Source organism: Tachypleus tridentatus, chromosome 12 (assembly GCF_004210375.1).
Source record: "Tachypleus tridentatus isolate NWPU-2018 chromosome 12, ASM421037v1, whole genome shotgun sequence".
Taxonomy (NCBI): domain Eukaryota; kingdom Metazoa; phylum Arthropoda; class Merostomata; order Xiphosura; family Limulidae; genus Tachypleus; species Tachypleus tridentatus.
The window spans coordinates 2,927,619-2,952,127 of NC_134836.1; the positions used below are offsets into that span (position 1 = coordinate 2,927,619).

The 24,509-nt window shown below is 34.1% G+C and overlaps 1 protein-coding gene across 1 annotated transcript in view; it reads right to left on the bottom strand.

Annotated features, from left to right (window-relative positions):
- Positions 1–19,372: 19,372 nt before the first annotated feature.
- The window catches only part of LOC143235182 (polymerase delta-interacting protein 3-like), a 58,121-nt gene continuing 52,984 nt past the window's right edge, over positions 19,373–24,509 (bottom strand). The window contains exon 11 of the mRNA XM_076473080.1: positions 19,373–24,480. The gene's annotated coding sequence lies outside the window, so the exon portion shown is untranslated. The remainder of the gene's footprint in view (positions 24,481–24,509) is intronic.

Here is a 24,509-nt window from a genome sequence, read left to right on the forward strand (position 1 = left end):
GGGGTTGACTGCTCAGTGATGGTTCTGCTGACCACAACTGACTGACGATGGTCTCTTTGCCTAACAGTGACTTGCAGAGGTGGTCCTGACCAGGTCAACATGACTTATCTTCCATGGTCGTTGGATAGTCATAATGACAACAGTCCATTGTTAATGGATGGTCATAATGATAACCGCTCCTTGGACGAATAGGGTCATGACTACTCTCTAGTGGTTTGCAGGTAGGCAGTGAGACTATCGTCAGGTAGTCAGCATTGGTCAGAATGACTACCGAACGAAAGTCATAACGACTATCATAGAACAGTCAAATTTATTACCTGCCAGGTATCCCTGCCACCATCACCTGAATATTTTCCGACTACACAATAGTAAAAATGACTCATATTTAATGGTCATATTAGGTAGTCATCGATTTTAGCGACTACTTGGAGAGTCTTTTTTGGCACCGCTTGACTACCTGATTTACTATTAAAAAGTCGTCGCCTTGACTATTTCTTATTTTGAGTGTTTAATTTAGAAAATAGCCTATATCTTAACCAATCAATTTATAAACATAACATCCTTATTTAGTTAAAGAAGGATAACTCTATTTGTTATCAACCAATTAAATATTAGGCTGTTCGCTAGTAATTAATGTGAAAACTGAATGTTGTCATTACGTAAGAAAGATTAATTTAGCCGTTTCATCTAAACCCTGTATCAAAATGGGCAAGCTATTAGAGGACAGAACTACATTCATGACACAGACAAGATAAATCAATCCATAGTCATGATACAGACAAGATTGAACAATATGCAACCATGATACAGACAAGATTAATCAATCCATAATCAAAATACAGATACGATTAAACAATACACAATCATGGTACAGTTATGATAACTGTTTTGGACAAGCTAGTCTAATGTGTCTACAATCGCTTGTACAGCGGTAAGACCCCAGATATACAACACTAAAATCAGTGGTTCGATTCCCCTCGGTGGACTCAGCAGATAGCCTGATGTAGCTTTGCTATAAGAAAAAACATACACTGTCCACAATTATATTACCATCGCTTATGAGCAAAATTAATTAAATATCAGTCATAACGTCACTGTTAAATAACCAAGATGTATTCACAGGTTATTTAACCTGCATGAACTATGATGCTGCAGTCCCGCTTTCTTGTAATATATCGACATTTTTTGCCTTCAAAAAATAACTAATCTCACGTATACCTTGAAATATAGGTGGTTAATTTGACTTCATGTGAAAAGTTCCACATGCAAATATTAAGTACATATGCATTTAAATCACGGCGATCTTCCGATCTTTCCTTACAGGTGACTTATTTAGTAGAAATACCTCTTGTTACGTCTTCTGATTTATCTCAGACAAGCCTCCAATTTGTTATCTTATGTATTATGATTTCAAATAGCCGGAAATTTTAATGTTAATTTCAAATTTATGATATTTGCCAACATAATTTATACGCCCAGTTTTCTTTTTTAACACAGACATATTTTAATACACAAACAACAATACAACTTATAAAGCGGTTATTAAAAATAATAATTCACATACAAAAGTTTTACAAACTTACAACAGCCAGGCATTGGCAAAGCCAATTACGAGCGCTCGACTCGTAATATAAAGGTCAAGAGTTCAAATCCCTGTCACACCAAATATGCTCGCCCTTTCAGCCGTGGAGGTATTATAAAGTCTGGTCAATAAAATTATTTGTTGGTAAAAGAGTAGCCCAAGAGTTGACGCTGGGTGGTGAAGACTACCTGCCTTCCCTTACACTGCTAAATTAGGGGCGGCTAGCGCAAATAGCCCTCGTGTAGCTTTGCGAGAAATTCAAAAACAAACAAATACAAACTTACAAATAATATGAAGTCTTCTATCGGGATATTTTATCGATTGTTCATGATGAACTAATGAATTTCTGGTGATATCGGTCCAGTTCGCTCATTTGTTAACTAACTAGGTACTTGACTAAACACATATGGGTTTTTCACCGATGAAAATATGTAAGCCAAGCCATCGTAGAAATACCAACGTACAAAGTTTGTTCCCTGAAGTTAAATGGTTTATAACATCCGAAATTTATAAACGTTCCTCGTTAAATATCTGTAATTTCCTGATTGAGAAGCATTTATAGCTTCCAAGGTTTATAGTATACTAATTTTAGCAACCAACAATATTAAAACTGCCTCTTGGCGCATATGCGAGGTTCTCGAAAGTTTAGTTGGCAACAATACTGGCAATCACTAGTATACATTGTTCATTTTTACGCTTGAGAATCTTCTACATATTTAGTGAATAAGCGAAAACGTCACAGCACGCATTTAATAATATAAGTTACATATACCTCTTAAAATATATTAAACTAAAACAAACATATATATTTTTAATATATATGTAATAAGAAATCAGTTACACCTTACAAATATTAAAACATAAGTTTATATTTCGTATTAAAAGTACAGTCAATAATAATAGCGTAAACTTTCTCAGGCCGGAAAATAGTAAAAATATATAGTATTTCTTTTTCACGGAAATGTTCTTATCATTCAGTGAACACAAAAAGGCAGAAAAAAATGGTGATACAATATACATTCACTTGATTATTGAATGCATACCAAGTTAAGAACTTAAATCGAGAGACACGCAAATAAAAGTTCAAAAATACGTCTCATTTGAGCCAATAGCAACTGCAACGATACCATACTAATTCACTAATAATGAGAAAAATAAAGGACAGGAAGGATGGTTTGTACATGTATAATGTTGTGAAGTAATTGTAATATATAAATATGCATCTTTACTGAAACCTCATTTTGGTAATTTAAATTTGTTAAATATAATTTTATTTCTGTGAGAAACTGTATTTGATCATACGTCTTCTCGTTAATTCGTGTATAGATATCTAAAAGTTATATAAATATATATATATACCTCCCTATTTTTTTGTCAGAAACAACGAACTGACAAACCTTCCCAGTGACATTTTTCTTAATATGACTAAATGAATGATTTTTTATTTAAAGCACAAATAAGAAAAAAAAACACTTCCTTTATCAATGTTTTCATCTTTATTGGAAGGTAAAAAGCATGTGGCAGTTTAAGATGAAGGTAATTATTATTTAGTAAATTACTGTGGATGTCATGTAACAGGATGTAAATAAAAATAGTTTGGTTAACAATCAGATGAGCAATATTTCAGAAAAAAATTATTTACAATAATTTTAAAGTTTCTAGTTTTTAAGCTTATTTCTGGGAACTGAATTAACTTAAATTATTATTTTCAGAAATATACATTACAAGAGAGTAACAATGGTCAAAAATGTTCTTTGTGAATATTCAAAGCATTTCCATAATTACATTTTTGTGATAAAACTAATTTGTATTGTAAATTCCTTCTAGTAACATATGATCATTATTATGTGTGCGTGCGTGTGTGTGTGTGTGTCAAGTGTACATACATAATCAACTTTACATATTAAAGAATTCATATTTCGGAATTTATTGGATATAATGTTTATACTTTCGATTTGTAAAACGACTGACCAAATATATTTTTCACCTAGACACGTATATACGTTTCAGAATTCCCATGCCTAGCCTGACCTGGTCATTAAAGCAATCAACTAGTTCGTGGACTAGGTAGGACCTTGTCATCAAGCATGCTCGCCCTTTCAGCCGTAATTAAAAAGTTAACGATGGATGCTGTCATCCAGTTACCTTTCTTCTAAGGTCCGGCATGGCCAAGTGGTTAAGGCACTCTACTCGTAATCCGAGGGTCGCGGGTTTGAATACCCGTCACACCAAACATGCTCGCCCTTTTAGCTCTGGGGAGTTATAATATGCCGGTCAATCCCACTATTCATTGGTAAAAGAGTAGCTCAAGAGTTAGCGGTGGGTGGTGATGACTAGCTGCATTCCCTCTAGTCTAACACTGCTAAATTAGGGACGGCTAGCGCAGTTAGCCCTCGAGTAGCGGCCCAGCATGGCCAAGCGTGTTAAGGCGTCTGACTCGTAATCCGAGGGTCGCGGGTTTGAATTTCTAAGGTACAATTTCTAATTAGACTTTCGTGGTCTGATTATTCAACTTCTTGTTTCCCTGCTTCTAACTAGGATCGACACCCGAGTTTGCTAACATGAAAATTACTGTGTAACTTCGAATTTTGTAAGAGTTTTACCATTTGATTTGTACTCCCCTAGCTAACACCTGTGACTACACCTGCAACACAGAATGACTAAAGAATGTGAACAGTTACCTCAATGCCTAAGATAAAATTTCTAGTGAATAATACTGCAATAGACTGGACTGCAATTGATGGAAAATATCACACGACTAGACTTTATTTCAAGATTTCATGAAAGTGAACATTTTAATTTCTAAAATGATTCATGAAACTTTTTGATATGCATTCATTATAACATTTTATAACCTTCCTGCATTATGGCATGATGTCAGAGTAATCACTAAATGTCAACTAATAAATATAGCACTAGTGTTAACACCGATTTTTTCAAATATCTTCATAATGTCAGATACTTGAATGAGTGGTATAATGATCACTACAGCTATTGATAACGAAAATTAAGTGATTTTCATAAGTTCGCTTATGCTTTTCTAAGTATTTGAGTAAAACAAATACTGTAAACTGTTTATTTTACAATAGAAAATAGAAAGTATTTTATACTAGTTCAGTTGTTTTAAAGTACTGAATTTAGACTGAACTGTATGTATATATTTTTTTTTTCTGACTGATTCCGAAGACTCAAATATCAGAGTACTGTACTACAATAATTTTTTAACAAGTGTGGTCCTCACACATTCCTATATTTATAGCACCAGTTACAGTTGCTCCTCTTACATCTTGCACAGATAAATATACTAAATGTATATATTAATGTGCTAACTTTTATTATTCAATTTTGTCACAAAACTTTTACATCATTTATATTTATTATAATTCATCTGTTATCAATATCTAAAATAAGATATAATTTACAACCTTATCTTGTGATTGATACTGTGGAAACAATGCCCGTGTCATTTGTTGGCACAAAGTGTCGAAGTCCAATCGGTACAAGAGATGGGATATCGCTACAATATTAATAATTAATTACTTTCTAATGTAAGACGGAAAATATTAAATGAAGTTACGTGTTTCTCGTGGTGATAATTCTTTCAATTTTTATAATTTTTTCCTTTCTCTAATAATTCCAATATTTTCAGTATGTTATCTACAAGCAGTGTTCTTTTTAATATTAGGCCAGGTACGGCCAGGTGGTTAAGGCGTCTGACTCATAATCTGAGGGTCAGGGGTTCGAATACCCGTCACACCAAACATGCTCGCCCTTTTAGCTCTGGGGGAGTTATAATATGCCGGTCAATCCCACTATTCATTGGTAAAAGAGTAGCCCAAGAGTTGGCGGTGGGTGGTGATGACTATCTGCCTTCCCTCTAGTCTTACGCTGCTAAATTAGAAACAACTAGCACAGATAGCCCTTGTGTAGCTTTGTGCAAAATTAAAGAAAACAACAACAAATCTTTAATACTTTTAGAATACTCATGGTAATCATAGCTTTTTGGCTTTTACCAATCATAGCGTTTCAATTTTTATCAATATATTTACTTCAAACTAATTTCTATAACGTGTACCAACATTCTTAGTATAACGATATAATTTTTTGAGCCTGCATTAGTGCAATCAGAGTTTTGTCTCAAATTTCTAATGAAAAGCATAAGTAACAAAATATATTCGTTTCTTAATCAAATTGTTGTTATACTTTTGAAATTCATTTTTCTTTTGTGCAATGATTACATATATAACTTAAATTTTGTACAAGTTTCTTTGTTGTTGTTGTTGTTTTGTTTTGCTTTTGTAAGTGTATAAACTTGCCAACATTTTCTAATACGTAATGTTATTGTTCTTTATAAGACCTATTGTAAATTTTGTTATGTATATTCACACTTTTATAATTTGCTTTTCTCTTTCAGTTGCTTACCCTACGATAGCTGAAGAGTAAATCTGTGGGACTTATAACATTAAAATTTTGTTTTTTCCAACAGAGTACAGGCAACCCATTACTGTTGTTTTGCATTATTTATTTTCTTCTTTCAGTTTTTTTTTATAATTGCTATACTTTATTTGTTTTTAACGTTTACATCTATCACTTATTTTTATTTTGCATAATCGTTAAAAGTATATTTACAAACACGTAATAAATTTTGATATAACTTAAAATTTGACTCTAGCTTGGAGAAATTCTTACTGTTCTGATTACATCTGCTAATAGCCCAATAAGTTTTGAATGTCTTCCGTTAAGGACCATCCACTTGTTTACTAATGACTGATTCTGTAAACACTGAAATCAAATTGTCTGTTTTGCTCAAGCTTGTGAACGTAATCATCTTAGAGGTTAAATTTATAGTGTCCTTCAGATTCTATCCAAAAATAAGAAATGGTGAAGGATGAATTTTTACCTTTATACAAAAACTCAACATACTAAGAAACCAAATAAACACAGCCATAAAACTATACTCACCAGATAAAATCAACGATGAATTAGACAAAATAAAACAATACTTCATCAACATCAATAAGTTTCCTCCACAAACCGTAGAAAACATTATACGCACACACCTAGACAGAAAGCAAAATCAACCAACAAAAGTAAATATATCTCACGAATCAAAAAATCACGAAACCATATACTGCTGTATACCATATATTCCTGACATCAGCAAATAACCATCATTTGGCAAAAGCTAGTAACAAAATATGACATTCCAGTTAATACCAAATTTATTCAAAAACCAGGCACAAAACTGAGGTCTATACTATGTAAAAACTACAATGACAAACACCACACCAACATTATTTATAAAATACAATGTGATAACTGCCACGACTTCTATATTGGAGAAACAAGTAGAAAAATGGAAACCAGATTCAAAGAACATAAAAAGTCACCTTCACACGTTTTCGAACACTGCAAGTCAAATAAACACAACATAACCATAGAAAACACTTAAATAGTAAATAAAGAAACAAACATAAACAAACGCAAAATTAAAGAAGCCTTACTTATACAACAACTTAAACCCAAAATAAACCAATATAAAGGCACGCCTTTATACCTATATTAATATAATAAAATAAATAAAATTATATATTCAAACATCTAACACCGCCCTCTACATTCCGACACTCAGTTACACAACCCCCCTTTCAAACATGTGGTCAGCTTCCGGTCAGCTACCTCTTTCTTTGTGAACCTGACGATGACTGAAGAAGGTCGAAACGTTTATATGCAAAAACGGCTCGTTTGGGCTGAGAAAACACTTTTACATAGAAGAGCGAACAACGTTTCGACCTTCTTCGGTTTTTTTTCATGTGCTGAGTCCCAAGGAATGTATAGTCCAGTATGGGTGATTTTTCGGTGGATTTCTGTTTGAAATTGTGTATCAGTTCTTGTAATTTTGAGGTTAAGAAATGATATTTGATTGTTTTCTTCCTGTTCACATGTGAAGTTGATGTTGGAATGTATAGAGTTAATGTGATTGAAAAAATTAAGTATGTGTTCTGTAGATTTGAATCCCGCAACCGTGTCATCTACATATCTGTACCAGTATAGTGGTGGATGTAATGCTGTGTTAATTGCTTGTGTTTCAACTTGTGTCATAAAAATATTGGCTAGAACTGGTGATACTGGGTTGCCCATGCTTAGGCCATTTGTTTGTATATAGTTTTGGTTGTTGAACATGAAGTTTGTCTTTATCGTGGTGAATTCTATGAGGGTTGCTAACTGGTTACTGGGAATTTTTTATAGTTGGGTTAGGGTCTCGGATATAGAGTTCTAAGGCTATCTTGCAGGCTTCAGTGGTTGGAACTTCTGTAAAGAGGGATATAACATCGAAACTGGCCATTAAGGCTTTATGATTAAGTTGATTTAGATTAGACTTGAAATTAAAAGAGTCTTTGATAAATGAGCTGGCTGATGTTACATATTTGGAGAATGCCCATGCTATGTATTTACCAAGGTTGTAATTAAACGATTCATATGTGGACATTATTGGTCGTAATGGACAATCTTGTTTATGAGGTTTGGGGATGCCGTATATTTGCGGTGTGCGTGAGTCGGTTTTACGTAGGTAGGAATAAAGTGTTTGTGAAATTGTGTTGGCTTTTTTCATTTGTAGTAGTAATTTGTTCAGTTGCGTCTCGTGTGTCTTTGTTAGATTTGTGTGTATTGGTTTAAATTTGTTCGTGTCTGATAGGATGTTATTCATTTTTTGGATGTATTCATTCGTGTTCATTATGACTATAGCGTTACCTTTATCTGCTTTTAGAATTTTTATGTTTTTGTCTTGTTTTAGGTTTTTAATGCAATTAATGTCTATTTTTGTAAGGTTGTTTTTCAGTTTTCTGTTTTGTGAAATTATGTTGATGGTTTTGTGAGAAAATTCTTTGAAAAAATCGTTTAAGATGTTGGTTTTAGGTGTTTCTGGAAAATATAAATTTGTAATTTTACCTGGGAAGTTTGGCTGTTGAATGTCAATAAAATTATCTATGTTGTCTTCTTTCTGTTGGTTGTTTTTGGTTGTTTCCTTGTTTTTGTTCTCTGTAGAAAGTATCACAAGTCTCCTGGCTAGGTCTTCTAAACATGTTTTGATTTCTATGGTTGGAATGTACCTAGGTGCTATAGCGAAGTTGAGTCCTTTGTTAAGTAGTTGTTTCTCGTCTGTGTTTAATTGACGGTCGGATCTGTTAATTATGAGGTTAGTCAACGGTTTGTCGTTTTGGTGTCATTTCTGTTGTTTGCATCTTAGTTTTTCTAGTTTTTTGTTGTGGCAGATCTTTTTGTCTCTGTCGTTTTTAGTATTGATTTGGTTTATGTTTCGTTGTATAAGTCCGTAAATCTCTGGTTTAATGCAGCATGCCAGTTGATGGTATAGATTCATTTTTGTTTTTGTAAGTCATGTAGTTCTTTGTATTTTGTGTTCAACATGGCTTTCAGTAGTTTTTTCTGTAAATTTTGGATAATGTTTGTGTATGTATTAAAATTTTTTGAAAGTTTTACCTTCACAAAATTAGGGGTTAGTTGTTCTTTTCTACATTGTTGAATAAAATAAATGTCATTTCTTCTATTAATAATTCGTTGGTTTAAATTCCTTAGTTTCTTAACGATCGTGTGAGCGTGTACTGTTAATAGTGGTGTACGGTATGCTAGTTCAGACATAATGGTAACAGGTAAGTACAAATACACTGCGAAAAACACAAAAACTTACACTTCTCGTACAGTCGCCCTCTAATACCGCCCTCTACATTTCGACACACAGTTACACAATCACCAACAGATGCCACAGTAAAAGATATTTCAGGAATTTAAGACGTGAGTGTTAACAACCATTTGTATTAAGGTGCTGTTAAGCAGTATCTATGTTTGAAAATTATTCAGTGAACACAGAAATGTAGTTTTACTTTTGTTTGTTTGTTGTGAAGCATAAAGCATGAAATCAATATTGTTTTAGAAAAATATATTACTAATATATCTATTAAAACATTAAAATTTGTTACTTTTGGCTCTTCTTTTATTAATTTCTTCTACTGGTATTTTGATATTAAATGTCAATCTTCGGAAAATAGTTTTACTGAGAATATATAACTAACAACAATACAAATACTGTTTTCGAACATAAATCATCTAAAATAAATTCATATACTTTTCAAATATACAAACTTAATACAGTCCATGTATAAACGATGTGCATTACAAATGTTAAAAAATAAATATAATTAGTCAGTATAATTTCCTTTTTAAATTAAGATGTTATTCTAATAATTATTTTCCTTATAATATAAATGTAATTTATTTATCCTATAATTTCATACTTTTACTTACTTTTTCTTCACTATAAGTCTTATTAACTGTTTTCACAGTTTTACAGTTCCTTCTCTCTCTCTTGGTGTTTGGGTATATAAATTTGTATACCCAGGAGGGTCAGGTACACTAGACCTCTTCCTCCTTCCTTTACATTGTTTGAGTGGACCTATTAATATATTTAAAGTAAATACACAGGGCCAGAGTGATCAGCATAACTCTAACTCAGGCCCTCAACCAGTTCCTTCTGCCCTCTTACTACAGGTATTTAAAATGGCGCTAAAAACTCAACTGAGTGATTTTGTTTTTAGGTTAAGCACAAAGCTACACAAGTGGTTATCTCTGCTTTGCTCATTATGGGTATTGAAACCAAGTACCTAGCATTGTAAGTCCGCAGATATATCTCTGTGTCACTGTGGTCGCAAGAGAAATTATAAAATATTTTTCGAAAAATTACATTTTATGTTTTAGATTACATTCCCCAAAAGGGAAAACTTTTATCAAGATACATTTGTAATGATGTTTATTTACTGGCATATAATGGGTTATTTACGAACTATGTAACATGAAATTAATGTAAATTTATTCTTTTCCTTAGATTATCCATTTCACCAGTTGACCGCAAATGTCTACAATTTACGCATTTTAAAACATGTATTATTCTTTTAAGATTGCAATTAAACCAAAATTACACGATTTAAGATTACCGATACATTTACATAAATCACATATTATATTCCCCCCCAAAAAATCATCCGTGATGGGCTGAGCACAGATTGCCATTGTGAAGCATTGATTTAACTTCAAACAAACAAAGAGTAGGTTAAATATATACATATTTGTTATAACTTATGAATAAAAGTAGAGAAGAATATGTCAACTACATTGCATCTGCTATACCCAGTGCTACTGAGGTATTTCGTGTAATACCAGAATACTTCAGTTTAGCTGGTGGACGAGAGATCTAGTAGTTGTTGAGACACTAGTCATACTGTCATATTGTTCGAACAATAAATGTTTCAGTGTGAATCGTGATATTTATCAATTTCATCTAAGTTATTAGCCATTAACACTAAGGTAATAATTTACCAATATAACACTGTTTATTTAAATAAATATATATCTTCTTTCATAAAATTAATATTTGTGTAAATGTGCTATGACAAATTCATTATTAGTAATTATTGCTTCTATTCCAGTGACCTGAACAAATAATCGACCTCGTCAAAAAAAGTCACTGAAGAAGCGGTTCGAGGCCTTCATAAAATCTGCTAGGAGCGCTATCCAAGATATTTTCAGCAAAGAACATATCTATAGAACAAATAGGAACACTATCCAAGATATTTTCAGCAAAGAACATATCTATAGAACAAATAAAAGGAAAAGATGGCAAAATCTGTGCACGTCAAAAAAATCACATTATTTTATGAAAATTTTGAGGATTCCCACGTGCTTCAGAAGAACAAAAGGAAATATTAACAACCATATCTATATGATCATTTCTCATGGTGTACAACTTAGATGAAGGTTAAATACTAAAGCTTTCGGGCTAAGTGGCTTTGCGGAGAAAGTTGCGTTCCTTTTGTATATTTTTCTTATATCGCTGGAAGTTATACTGACGATTATGTGTCAGTCAATCCCACTATTCGTTGGTCAAAGAGTAGCCCAAGAGTTGGTGATGGATGGTGATGACTAGCTGCATTTCCTCTAGTCTTACACTGCTAAATTAGGACTAAGAAAATCTGGGATTCGATTCCCTGTGGTGAACACAGAGCAATTAGTTCAACATGTAGCTTTGCAAAAACAAACAGGTAAAAAGTCTTAGAAAATACATGTAAATTTTGTGAGAATTATTAGACGTAGTGACATCTATTAATAAACAGCGGAATGTATATGGATGAAAGTTCTGATTGGTCATAGGGCATATAAACTACAGTAATAAGAATGAACTAATTTTCGGTTAGGGATTATAGCTCTATTTTAAACAATTGCTTTATTAATTTTTACGTTAACATTTAAGTTTTCATTGAAGTCATATCTACTTATCTTACATGTGTTAAAATTATATAGGTAAATGTCACTTTTGAACCATATTCTGGTAATATATTTACGAACAAATCTCTAAGATCAAATTCCTCCAATACTCAAACGGCACTTAGGAACTGGTGTCAAACATCGGTTTTATAGACATAAGCGGGTAAGGATGGTAACACATTCTCAGTTCATCGCAGGTTACCCTCTCAGTTACTAACTATTATAAAGTTTTTAAATTGCGCAAGGATACAGCAATTTGTCGCAAGCAAATATCAAACTACCAATCATTATTTAACGAGTCTGAACCAAGCTGCCCCCACAAACATATCCCAAAAAAGACATTAAAACATTCATCATCTTCAACCGGAATTGTTGGTAAATTCAATGATGTCGAAAAAACCCACTTGTAGAGAAAAATATGTATGTAAAAACAGCTCGTTTAGGTTGAGAAATTTTTTTTACGTCGATGAGCGAACAACGTTTCGACCTTCTTCGGTCATCGTCAGGTTCACAGACTCTTCTACGTAGAAAAATTTTCTCACCCCAAACGAGCCGTTTTTACATATATATTGTTGGTAAATTGTTTTCACAATTATGTTTATATATAGCCTTAATCTTGAAACTTCATTTATAAAGTTGCAAAATGAGCCAACTATCAATTAGAAAAGAGTAAAACAAAAGACAGTCACCGAAACTCTAAGAATAAATATTCATATGATAAAGAAAAGTATTGAGAATTCTGAAATACTATAAGAATCTTGGCTAAAGTTTCAAATTATGATATTTTCTATGTCTCTGATTTTGAATCTAAAATGGACAAATTAAGAAGAATGTGAGTGTGTTTTTATTTTAGCAAAACCACATCAGGCTGTCTACTGTGTTCACCAAGGGAATCAAACCCCTAATTTTAGCGTTGTAAATCCGTAGGCTTACCGCTGTACCAGCGGGGCACAAGAATGTGAGAACCAAGATCTGCAATTAACGTGATTTTTTTTTAAAAATATCAGGCCTATCAGTTTATGATGCTTTGCTAGCTTTTGAAGTTTAAATTGTAACTGTTATAGTGAGTTTATTTTTGTGTGTGTTCTAGGTTCTATATTTTAAAAAAATCACACAAAGTTACACAAATGCCATCTACAGATAACTGTCTCTATTTCTTAGTCGATATAATAGAGGGTTGGCTAATATATATGTAAAACGGCTGGTATGGATAAAGAGAACTCTGTGTAGAGGAGCGAAGAACGTTGTTCACTCCTCTACCTAGTTTTTTTACCCACACCAGCCGTTTTTACATATATATTTTTCTCTACAAGTGGGTTTTCTCGTCATCACGGAGAGGGTTTGACTGTTTTTTAGAGCAAAGCCACATTATCTACCTATTGTGTCCACTGAGGATAATCGAACTCCGGATTTTAGCAGCGTAAGTACGTAAACTTATCACTGTCTTAGCAGGGGCATAATAGAGGAATAGATAAAAGATCAGTACCCAACACCGATTTTCTCGGACAACTCTTGCCTAACAAGCGTAGAGCATTTTGCGGCAATGAGTTGCGAATCGTGAGTCATTTGATTCACAGTCAGAAAACACTAACTTCTGGGTCACGCTTAGCCGAACTAAAAACGTTATGGTTGGTGTCTACCAAAACTGGCAAATTACTGAAATTTCAAATATTTAGGTTAATCTGATAATTGACTATATAAATATAAACTGTTGTGAAAAAACACAAATGTATATTAATGAAAGTTAATACAGTACACTTTGTAAAACTTTCACTGATCGAACTAGCTGACGTGAAACAACTCTGAAATACATGGAGATTTATATGTACTGTATCTTTGAATAACTTGCTAAACCTTTTAAAGTAATACATTTCAAATATTTTTGAAAGTGGCCGAGCCAACAAGTTAACACGCAGTTTCAAAGATATCTTCTGTATTAACTAGTCCAACTTGCACAGATTCCATCCAGTGAATTTCAGCATTTTTTCTCATTGAGTGCTATTATAGAAAAAATTAATAGATTATGATCCAGTATAACCCCATCTGTACTGAACAATGCAGAAATAAGTCGGTAATTTTAGGGTTAGGTACCTTTCAAAGAAACATTTCAATATTAGCGCTTAACTACAATATCTTAAAACTTTGTGAGCGTTTTCGACAACAGTGAATTTATCTATTCTTTCACTATAGTATGTATTTAAAGAGAGATACAATTTCTTGAAACCCCAAATTAAAATAAAATATAAGAACTGGTACATAAAACTGACAGGGCGTTATTTAAATGTTTCGCCGAAAGATACAATCATATACGTTTACTTAATTACACATAGATAAAAGTAACCGTCAACAACAGATTAGCCGAAATCATACTTTTCAAGTAATTATTTGAATTTCTATCTTCGTTTACGATTAACAATGAAATGGCTTCAAAATCTCTCTAGGTTGTTTTTGTTGTAAATTTTTTCTTTTCATTTCAAGCGTAACTGATTAAACCTGTTTGTTTGTTTGTTTTTGCATTTCGCACAAAGCTACTCAAGGGCTATTTGCAATAGCTGTCCTTAATTTAGCAGTATAAGAAGGCAGCTAGTTATTATCACCCACCGCCAACTCTTGGACTATTCTTTTACCAACGAATACGTACATTATAACGTCCCCACGGCTGTAAGGGCGAGCATGTTTGGTGCGACGGGAATGCGAACCCGCGACTCTCAGATTACGAGTCGCACGCCTTAACCCACCTGGCCATGCCGAGCCAAGCCCGTTGTTACTGTTTTATATTACGTATCTTGTTTTCATCAAAGAATGATTAATGGTCGACTCTTAGTACGTCATATATAATTACCAACTAAAATTAGGCTCACATGATGTATTATGAATGTTCTTTGTGCTTTGACGTAGTTATTTTCACGTTAAAAAAATCTTTGCTATTTTTAATCTTGAATAATTCATCATAAGTTTATTAACATGTCGCTAAATTACTAAGAAATTGTTGGGGAAACAATCCTAGCAATATACGATTTTTGTCGTTGTTTGGAATTAAGCACAAAGCTACACAATGGGCTATCTGTGCTCTGCCCACCACGGGTATCGAGACCCGGTTTTTAGTGTTGTAAGTCCGCAGACATAACGCTGAGCCACCGGGGGCTAGCAATATACGAACTTGTTTTCCAAATAAATCTTTGAATATCAAATACCATATTAGTTTTCCCTGCGGCTAGCAGATTGCAATACTATGTTCTTGTTGCCTATAGAATTTTTTTCAGCTTCAGTTTGAACCACTTTTTAATTGTTCGTTTTTTATTTTAATACATTTTCAAAGGAAATTGTGAGACACTGTTATTGTTGGACATGGAAGTTTTCATTAAACAACAGAGTAAACAAATTATCATATGTTCGTCGTTAAGTATAAGTAACATAAAACCCGGCATACCCAAGTGGGTTAAGGCATTCGACTAGTAATCCGAGGGTCGCGGGTTCGAATCTCCGTCACTTCACACATGCTCTATCTTTCAGTCGTTTCAGGCAGCGTTATAATGTGAAGGTCAATCCCACTATCCATTGGTAAACGAGTAGCCCAAGAGTTGGCGGTGGGTGATGATAACTAGCTGCCTTACCTCTAGTCTTACACTGCAAAATTAGGGACGGCTAGCGCAGATATCCCTCGTGTAGCTTTGTGTGAAATTAAAAAATAAAACAGAATGTTTGTTTTGAATTTTGCGCAAAGCTACACAAGGGCTGTCTGTAAGACTAGAGGGAAGGCAGATAGTCATCACCACCCACCGCCAACTCTTGGGCTACTCTTTTACCAACGAATAGTGGGATTAATCGTCACATTATAACGCCCCCACGGCTGAAAGGGAGAGCATGTTTAGCACAACGGGGATTCGAACAAGCGACCCTCAGATTACGAATCGAACGCCTTAACCCACCTGGCCATGCCGGGTCTAAAACAGAAGTAAGTCGCTTACAGTTGAAATATTTATATTGTGAAGACAATGGATTTTCTGTGTGCCTAACTAAAAAAAATCAAATAAAAAAATCACGAATCTATTTTATTATACATTTTATATAGTAAAGCCTTAGTAAACTTTGTTCGCTTGAGGCACTACAGAAAATATTTGAAATAAGATGATGATATTCTGCCGTTTCCTGCAACCTTCCATAACAGAGGTTAGGGTTAGATGATGAAATGTAGGGACATTTATAAAACTTCCCATCCAATCACTGTGGTGATTACGAACTGGATGAAGTACAATAACTGGTGCTTATATGTCTAAGGTTAATATAACGTTAATTATGATCCAGATAGAGAAGCACAGTAATTAATACTGTTATGTGTGCCGTTAATATAACTTTGATTATGGTCCAGATCGAATAGCACAGCTACTGTAGCTGATGTGTGTGCCGTTAACATAACTTTGATCATGATGCAGATCGAGAAGTACAGTGACTAGTGCTGATATGTTTACTGTTATCATAACTTTCAGTACAGTTCTGATAGAGTAGTACAGTGACTGATACTGACATATCTGTTATTAATGATGCATTGAAAGTTGAAGGCACAGTGATAGGACAGGCAGAGGTAACTTTACCTACTTACAACGCTAAAAACCATGGTTAGATAGCCAATGTATTTTTACACTACATATAGTGAATGATGATACTGTTATGTCTACTCTTAATGTTGCAATGATTATGGTCCATATCAGAATGCTTAATCGCTGATGTTGAGAATTCACTGTTAAGACTGGATTAATTATAGTCGGACAGAGAAGAACGATCGTTCTTGCTGACATATCATTTCGTAATAATGCATTGAATAGTCTCTCGAGCGGGAAATGCAATGGATTACTTTTTTCTTCTTGGATATTCACGTGAAGCTACTCAAGGGCTATCGAAACCCATCGCAAATTCTTTGGCTCATTTTGTTTAATTGAAGAATAAGATTTAACTGTCATTATCTTAATGCACTCACAGGCTCAGTGTATAACGTTATTATTATTTGCGATAATGGGATGCAAAGATCCATAGTCTTGCAAGCTAATCATTGTACCACGTGATCATGCTAAAACTCATGTCGTTACTATTAAAATTGTATACTCTTCAAAACAAGAAACGCAAAAGGGATATTTTTGTTATTTTAAAGAGAAATATATATAATAACGTTACAAGCTCAGAGTATGTGATGTTTCACGTGTTAAGGCACTGATTGTCAGACCAAAATGACAATAAAAGTTGTGCACTTTGAAAACGGAGGAAAACATCGGATTTTTCGCCAAAACGCATGCGTGTCCAATAAATTTGTTTGAGAGATCTGCATGTTCTGCAAGTGCAACATGTGCAAAATCCCTATAAAAGTGACGGGTTCTCGGTTTCCATAGCTCAGTGTTAAGCCACCGACACGCAATACAGTTACGCCAAGACTGACTGAAGCACAACGCAACAACGCCATTGGTCGATTGGAAGCAGGCGAATCTCGATCAGATGTTGCCAGAGCTGTGAATGTCTACCCAAGCACCATCACTAGGCTATGGAATCGTCACCAACAACATGGATCAACTCGTGACCGTCCACGATCTGGCAGACCTCGTGTGACCACGCCCGCACAAGATCGCTACATCCAGTTGCATCACCTTCGGGATATGACCACCACTGCGACGTTTACTGCCTCAACCATACCAGGGCTGCGTAAGATTTCCGATCAGACCGTACGCAACCGTCTACGAGATGCAGGAATCCGACCTCGATGTCCAGTCAGAGGCGTCATCCTCACCCAGCAACATCGTCAAGCACGGCTGCAGTGGACTCGGGCACATCGGGTATGGCCTCATCGACGATGGGGGCATGTTTGGTTCAGCGATGAATCACGTTGTATGCTTCGTAGGCAAGATGGAAGGGCCCGTGTTTACCGTCGCCGAGGTGAACGTTTTGCAGCAAACTGTGTGCAGGATGTTGACAGATATGGTGGTGGCAGCATCATGATGTGGGCTGCCATCGCCTACATTGCCATAACAGACCTTTTACACATTCGAGGGAATCTTATGGCTCAACGATACGTCGACGAGATTCTTAGGCCCCATGTGCAACCCATCATGGTGAACGTCTTCTTGAGACACCACAACATCAACGTTCTTCCCTGGCTCTCCAGATCACCAGATTTAAACCCCATCGAACATCTTTGGGACGAGTTGGACCAACGTCTGCGACGGCGACAACCTCAACCGCAGACTCTACCTCAGCTTGCAGCAGCTTTGCAGGCTGAGTGGACAGCCATTCCACAGGATGTGATTCGTCATCTCATTACTTCCATGGACAGGAGATGCCAAGCAATTATTGATGCTCACGGGGGGCATACTCGTTACTGACGTTAAACTTCACCTAGTGAGCGTGGACTTCGCCTTTGCAGACTTTGGATGTTCAGCAGTGAATGTGCAAAGTTTTACACATGTCATACAGAACTCCCCGAAATAAACTTGTTGACAATTTGTCTCATATTTTGCCTTTCTTTTTTTTGAAGAGTATATATTCAAACACAAAAAGTTTACGATACTGATATCCACTTTTGGTGTTGCAATAAGTAAAATGACTATAAAATCGAGTGGCAGTCAACTTGAATTAAATTTAGCTTTTTCAAGAACGGAAAAAAAAAGAGGAAAGCTTCTCTCATTTTAGATGACTTTTCGTCATCGTTTTCTAATAAAAGGAACCGTTTTCAAACTTGATGTAGTTTATTTTATTTACGTAAATAAATATTGTTAAATAAGCATTATACTCCAAATCCGTTGAATTCTATAAAACATTAGTTATAGAACAATAACATTTAGAAGCTAGCGTGTGAAGAGATTTTAATAAGAAATATAACTTACGGCATTTATATTGTATGCGACTTTTACAAATATTTCAGTTTTAGTTTTTACAATGTGTAGCAACCTACTAGTTCACCATACAGTACGCCTGTTTTATGAATGTATGACTTTCCCATCCCTCTCTAACAATAAATAAAAAGTTCAACGGTTAATAATATACTTTATAACAAGTATTTTTAATGAATTTCTCGAGTTGAGTAACATTCTTCAGGTAACTTTAATATTTTTTAAATATCAGGCATGCCAATGACATTTATGAAAAAAAGAGGAAGAGGTATATAGCCTGGCGCCATGTCTGGGGGCATGCTCCCCCGGGAAATTTTTAAAAAATGGATGCTATTTGGTGTGATTTGGTGCAATCTGGGACATAATTTCTTTATGTTTTTTGACATTGCAATGTTGGAAAAGTACACAATATATATCATATAAAATAACAAAAGGAAATTAAAAGACTAAATCAAACTAATAAAAACTATAACTTTAATTTACAGTTTTTAGCAGATTGATTTATTCTTTTAATTTGCATTCATTTTTTAGAAGATATATCAAAATATCTAAAATTAACAAATAAAATAAAAAGTAAATAAATGAAATTTAAGATTGTTTATTTGCTATTTATTCAGTTTACTTTTTTTTCTAAATCAAAATATATATTAGTAATATGAGTTAATAAAGCCAAAATAACTCAGTAAATATTTCAAATACAAATCATTTCATTATTATCCTTTTTGTCATCAATAATATCATCATCATCAACTACTGGTATGCTGCCAATTAAATGTTTTACAGTCATTGCCAATAACTACTTCTCTGCTGCATAAATTCCATACAATTTTCAAATCACATAAAATTACTCTTTTGACTAATCATGACTACCTACAGTTCAAATTGTTCATCTATGCAATCTTGTCATTATACTACTGGTACCTTAATGTCAGTGAATTTTCCATTCTTTCACAAATTGACAATACAAACTAAAACAGCATATGAAGGAAAGCTATGACATTGCTTAAAAATTCAACTACTGATATGGTTCAATATTAAACTACTGATATCAGTGATATGCCTCAGAAATTAAATTTTGTACAGTCACTGACATCAACAACTACTGCTCTGCTGCATGTATTCCATTAAAATTTCAAATTACTTAAAATTACTCTGCATGACTACCTACAGTAAAACTTGTTCATCTATACAATCTTGTCAGTAAATTACTGGTACCTCAATATCAGTATATTTTTCATTCTTTCACAATACAAACTGAAAGCAAATCAAGGAAAGCTTTGACATTGCTTCAAAATAAAATTAATGATATGCTATAAAATAAACCACTGGCACTGTATGCTGCAGATAATAATAAAATGTTTTTCAGTCACTGATATCAACTTCTGCTCTGCTGCATAAATTACAGTCAAATTTCAAATCACTTAATTTCCTTTAATCAATCTTGGCTACTTTCCTCTTTTCCAGACAAGGGTTTCCAGTGCTCTCTTCCGAGCTTTTTTCTCTCCCTCTCTGAATGGGCAGCTCTCTGTGCCTCTGCGGCTTTCTGGACTTTTTCTTTAGCCAAGGTGGCTGGGCCAGATTTCACAGAACCATAGGCCTCAAGCCTTTCTGCCCTTTTCTTCTGATTCTCCCTCAGCTTTGAGGTATACTTTGAAGCTGCTGATCTAATGTCCTTACACATTCTCTTGTCTACAGGATCAAAATGAACATCTTTCCTTTTAAACATTTCAATCGCTGTTGTTTCTTTGGAGCGTAGAGAATATTTTATCGTCTGGTATGCACACGATACCAGACCACGAGACCTGCAACGAGACGAAACGAGACTGCCTCCAAGATGGCGGTCAGATTTTTTTTTCTGCAATAAACATTGACAAAATACGATTTCTCCTCAAAAACCACCTACCCGGCCCCCAAATCGCTCATATTTTCTCCTCGAATTTACACGAATCTCGTGGGTGATCGTTGGCCGTTTGAAAACCGCGGGAATCCGCGTTTCAGCGGAAAAATGGCACGCATGAAATATTGATATTGTCAGTTTCCTCTGTGTAAACTTAGAATATTTATGAATTTTCCCTCTAGTTAGTTATACGTATTGATCTGTTTTACATTTACCCAAACAAGAAGCAGTCAACAGCTCAACACAGGGCGAAACATGAAAACAAAAAAAATGCTGCAACATTACTAAAGCATTTTGATTTAAGTTATGTAAAAACACTATGTTAAACAATATCAAAAAAGATAGCTTCTCCTTGAACAGCCCAATTTATAATAACAGTTATTACAAATATTGGTTTCTATATAACTGTTTTACAAATTTACAAACAATATCGAGTCTTCTATCTGGTCTGGAACTGAATCTTTTATTGAAGTCCACGGTTGGCTGAGCTTGAATCACTCGTAAGTTTGTATCTCAGAACGACTGAGATACATTCTTATTTCAAATGGGTTTCTCGTCATCAAGAATTACTTCACCCATAAGTTTCACAGGCGACAATATTTAATGTTCTCATACAAATAACAATACCAAATGTTAATTTACCGAAGTTAAACGGTTCGTAATGTCTGAAATCTATAAACCTTTCTGGTCAAATGCTGTAGTTTTCCGATTAATAAGTGTACATCACAACAATGGCTTCCGAAACCTATGGAACGCTGACTAATAATAATACTGTCTTTCATTTAGCTGCTTTTATATGAATCACGCGAATTTCTCGTTGATTCTTACGTTCGAAAATTTACAAATTTAGGGAACAGGCAAGACTTACGCAAAACACATGCAGAAAAAAAAAACTATACTGAAAGAAGCGTAGGTACTAAAATAAGCGAATAACGGCAAATCCGTTACAATAAGGTAATGCTGATTTGCTTATGTTTGTAATGAAGCACAAAGCTACACAACTGGCTATCTGTGCTCTACCCTCTACGGCTATCAAAACCCGTTGTACATCCGCATACTGGGGGCTGTTTATTATCCATGCTATTGTATGTTTATCATCTATCAAACACTTATTCTGTATATAACATAAATAATTGATTTTATATATTAAAAAAAAGCCTCAACCAATAAGAGATTAATATGAATTTCATGTAAACTTGACATCTTTTTAGCCCTTGCTCTGATAAACCTATATATTACTAGTGTGCGTAATACTTTGGAAATAGATAACACACATCTCTTGATTTTAGCTCTAGTAAGTTTCTAATGATGTCGTATGATGGGCTTACGCTTGAATACTATTTTTGTTTATAAGTTTTCTAATTTGTGGAAAACTAATCATGGGAAATTTAATATAACTGCATTAGTTTCTAAATGAAATAGCGCCATCGTTCGATAAATATCTATGTTATCCGGTATTGTTATGACAGCATGCAATTTCATTTTTAGTATTTTATTATCGTAAAAACAAACAGTTTGCAAATACGTCGACATTGCACAAAAGGCTAAGTTAAAGATTTCAGAATCATGGGTCTTTTAGTGTTTATTTGGTAAACATACTGATGTCTTCTCTTCAACTTATTAAGGCTAACATGATCTTAGGTCGTTTATGTGTTAATCAGATAGGTATATAAACTGGGAATAATGGCGTATTTCTGTCCAACGTATCTCTGCATGTCTAACATTGCGTATGAAAATCTTAATGAAATATCATAATTTTTACATTTATATTTCTAAATTTTTTTTAAATATTTACTTATTTTTTGTAACAAGATAGTTATTAGGGTAAAAAAAGTTTTGTTTAGCTAAAGGTTTTAAAATCGAAGATAAATATATTCAAGACATTTAGACCCATTTATCTGGCTTCTTTTTGTCTTTTAATTATACGTAAACATTTGCTGTTTTTAAGAAGGTAGTGGCTGTGAATTTTAATAATGCGAGTAAATCAGTAATATTAATTTTTTGACTACTACTAGTTCGAGAAATACTAGATTATAGCTGAAAAATACAAGAATAATCTGTATTTTATTCTTGTATTTCATTTCAGAAAACCTATGGACTATACTTTTAAATAACAGTTTTAGTCATTTTGAAATAAAACCTTGCCCCCAGTGATTTAACAGTACGTTTCTGGGCTTTAGATGCTAAAAATCGGGTTTCTTTACCTGCAATGGATACAGCAAAAATAGTCTAATGTACAGTTTTATGTTGAATAATAACAAAAGAAAAATGTTTTCCAAAAATGAAAATTGTTCTATTGAAATTTTGTTTCATACAACTATTTTTAGTTGTTTTTCAGAATAATTAATTGGTTTGGCCTTCTTGTTCCAGGGCATGTGTGCCAGAGAAGGTCTGGTAGACCGACTAACATTTTCCATAGAAATTGTAGGGCTTTTTAAATTTTAATTTGTACTTAAGAAATTGTTTCTAGGTAAATAGATAGACTTGTAGTAGTATGTATGAATGAGTGTAATAATGCATAATGCATTACCTATGTAATCTGCCAGTGTACATGCCTGAACTTGCTTATAGCTATGTTGATTGTAAGCACCAGTGAACACATACTTTTATGAATCATAATGAAGTGCTTATAAATACTACTACTTCCAATAAAATATATTAAAAATAGCCAAAAATTCAATTTCAGAGTACCCAGTTTTCAAAATTTTCCAGGGGGACAAGCCCCCTCAAACTCATCTAGCACTGGTATGCTTTTCACACAACTCTGAGTTGCCTAACCAATCCAAAATAGCTATCTCTACCTCTGCAGGAAGACTAAACAATGACCATATGAGGTTTGCTGATAATAATATTTTCTAAATATGTTAAAACCTTTTGAACTCGAAAATAAATTAATAATAAATGTTTGTATTTTTTCTTATGGTTCCTAAAATGGCTAAGAAGTTCATTTTCAATTGGTTGCTCTAAAAGGGTTATGTTGCTAAACTTGAGTTAGATGTTTTATTTACAATGAAAAAAATTACTGAAATAACTTAAAAGTATAGCATTCTCAAGCACTGTTTTGACAATGTAAAAGATGTGCAGGTACAAACTAAATTTATGCAAATGAGTTAATCTGTATTACATGAACAGCTGTCTTTATATTAGACTCTTTACTGGTCTTAAAAGAGTGTTTTTCATTGGTGAAAATGTTAAAAGTTAGTTTGTTAATCCTTCTGCATCTGTGGTGTTAAGGTTCAGTATACATGACAATAAAGTATTCTCTCCCAGTTATGATTTGGATGTGGCATAGCCTAATATTTAACATTCCGAACATTGAATTTGAGGGTGCTTGGTTTATATCCACCCTTTCAGGCCTAAGGTGCATGATAAGATTGACTTTTTGATTAGAGCTACCTAGTTTTGTTTGCTTTTGAATTTCGCGCAAAGCTTCATGAGGGCTATCTGTGCTAACTTGTCCCTAATTTAGCAGTGCAAGACTAGAGAGAAGGCAGCTAGTCATCATAACCCACTGCCAATTCTTGGGGTACTCCAAAGAATAGTGGGATTGACCGCCACATTATAATGTCTCCACGGCTAAAAGGGCGAACATGTTTGGTGCGACTGGGATTCAAACTCGCAACACTCAGATTACGAGTCGAATGCCTTAACCCACCTGGTCATGCTGGGCCAGCTAGCTAGTAGACCAAGAGTTGTCAATGAGTGATGTTGAGTAGGTGCCTTTTTTCTTGTCCATCAATCAAAAATTAGGAACGGCCACTGCATACAGTCCACGTGCTGGCTGAAGAGAATATCTGAAACAAGCAACCAAACAATATTTTAA